The sequence below is a fragment of the Theobroma cacao genome, unplaced genomic scaffold (assembly GCF_053813885.1).
Source record: "Theobroma cacao isolate CCN51 unplaced genomic scaffold, ASM5381388v1 tig011, whole genome shotgun sequence".
Taxonomy (NCBI): domain Eukaryota; kingdom Viridiplantae; phylum Streptophyta; class Magnoliopsida; order Malvales; family Malvaceae; genus Theobroma; species Theobroma cacao.
The window spans coordinates 127,265-130,017 of record NW_028291722.1 but is presented as its reverse complement, the minus strand read 5'-3'; positions in this window follow the sequence as shown (position 1 = coordinate 130,017).

The window sequence follows — 2,753 nt, the reverse complement described above, 5'->3', positions numbered from 1 at the left end:
ATGGGATTATAAAGGCATTTAAACCGAGTAATAAGGCTTTTCTAGGCTTGATTGACTATAAATGAACTTTTCTTGACAATGGATGGCTTTTGCTCCATGTTTCTAGTGGTAAACAATCTATTACAATATGTTTTAAACAAAAAATGTAAAAAAAATTCAAAATAAATTCAATAATGGGATTGTAAAGGCATTTCAACCGAGTAATAAGGCTTTTCTAGGCATGAGTGACTGTAAATGAACTTTTCTTGACAATGGATGGCTTTCGCTCCACGTTTCCTGAGGCAAACAATCAATTACAATCTGTTTTAATCAAAAAATGTAAAAACAATTCAAAATAAATTCAATAATGGGATTATAAAGGCATTTAAACCGAGTAATAAGGCTTTTCTAGGCATGAGTGACTATAAATGAACTTTTTTGGACAATGGATGGCTTTCGCTCCACGTTTCCCGAGGCAAACAATCAATTACAATCTGTTTTAATCAAAAAATGTAAAAAAAATTCAAAATAAATTCAATAATGGGATTATAAAGTCATTTCAACTGAGTAATAAGGCTTTTCTAGGCTTGAGTGACTATAAATGAACTTTTCTTGACAATGGATGGCTTTTGCTCCATGTTTCTAGAGGTAAACATTCAATTACAATATGTTTTAATCAAAAAATGTAAAAAAAACTCAAAATAAATTCAATAATGGGATTATAAAGGCATTTAAACCGAGTAATAAGGCTTTTCTAGGCATGAGTGACTATAAATGAACTTTTCTTGACAATGGATGGCTTTCGCTCCACGTTTCCCGAGGCAAACAATCAATTACAATCTGTTTTAATCAAAAAATGTAAAAACAATTCAAAATAAATTCAATAATGGGATTATAAAGGCATTTAAACCGAGTAGTAAGGCTTTTCTAGGCTTGATTGACTATAAATGAACTTTTCTTGACAATGGATGGCTTTCGCTCCACGTTTCCCAAGGCAAACAATCAATTACAATATGTTTTAATCAAAAAATGTAAAAAAAGTTCAAAATAAATTCAATAATGGGATTATAAATGCATTTAAACCGAGTAATAAGGCTTTTCTAGGCATGAGTGACTATAAATGAACTTTTCTTGACAATGGATGGCTTTCGCTCCACGTTTCCCGAGGCAAACAATCAAATACAATATGTTTTAATCAAAAAATGTAAAAACAATTCAAAATAAATTCAATAATGGGATTATAAAGGCATTTAAACCGAATAATAAGGCTTTTCTAGGCTTGAGTGACTATAAATGAACTTTTCTTGACAATGGATGGCTTTTGCTCCATGTTTCTAGAGGTAAACATTCAATTACAATATGTTTTAATCAAAAAATGTAAAAAAAATTCAAAATAAATTCAATAATGGGATTATAAAGGCATTTAAACCGAGTAATAAGGCTTTTCTAGGCATGAGTGACTATAAATGAACTTTTCTTGACAATGGATGGCTTTCGCTCCACGTTTCCCGAGGCAAACAATCAATTACAATCTGTTTTAATCAAAAAAAGTAAAAACAATTCAAAATAAATTCAATAATGGGATTATAAAGTCATTTAAACTGAGTAATAAGGCTTTTCTAGGCTTGAGTGACTATAAATGAACTTTTCTTGACAATGGATGGCTTTTGCTCCATGTTTCTAGAGGTAAACATTCAATTACAATATGTTTTAATCAAAAAATGTAAAAAAAATTCAAAATAAATTCAATGATGGGATTATAAAGGCATTTAAACCGAGTAATAAGGCTTTTCTAGGCATGAGTGACTATAAATGAACTTTTCTTGACAATGGATGGCTTTCACTCCACGTTTCCCGAGGCAAACAATCAATTACAATCTGTTTTAATCAAAAAATATAAAAACAATTCAAAATAAATTCAATAATGGGATTATAAAGGCATTTAAACCGAGTAATAAGGCTTTTCTAGGCATGAGTGACTATAAATGAACTTTTCTTGACAATGGATGGCTTTCGCTCCACGTTTCCCGAGGCAAACAATCAATTACAATCTGTTTTAATCAAAAAATGTAAAAAAAATTCAAAATAAATTCAATAATGGGATTATAAAGTCATTTAAACTGAGTAATAAGGCTTTTCTAGGCTTGAGTGACTATAAATGAACTTTTCTTGACAATGGATGGCTTTTGCTCCATGTTTCTAGAGGTAAACATTCAATTACAATATGTTTTAATCAAAAAATGTAAAAAAAACTCAAAATAAATTCAATAATGGGATTATAAAGGCATTTAAACCGAGTAATAAGGCTTTTCTAGGCATGAGTGACTATAAATGAACTTTTCTTGACAATGGATGGCTTTCGCTCCATGTTTCCCGAGGCAAACAATCAATTACAATATGTTTTAATCAAAAAATGTAAAAACAATTCAAAATAAATTCAATAATGGGATTATAAAGGCATTTAAACCGTGTAGTAAGGCTTTTCTAGGCTTGATTGACTATAAATGAACTTTTCTTGACAATGGATGGCTTTCGCTCCACGTTTCCCGAGGCAAATAATCAATTACAATATGTTTTAATCAAAAAATGTAAAAAAAAATCAAAATAAATTCAATAATGGGATTATAAATGCATTTGAACCGAGTAATAAGGCTTTTCTAGGCATGAGTGACTATAAATGAACTTTTCTTGACAATGGATGGCTTTCGCTCCACGTTTCCCGAGGCAAACAATCAGTTACAATCTGTTTTAATCAAAAAATGTAAAAACAATTC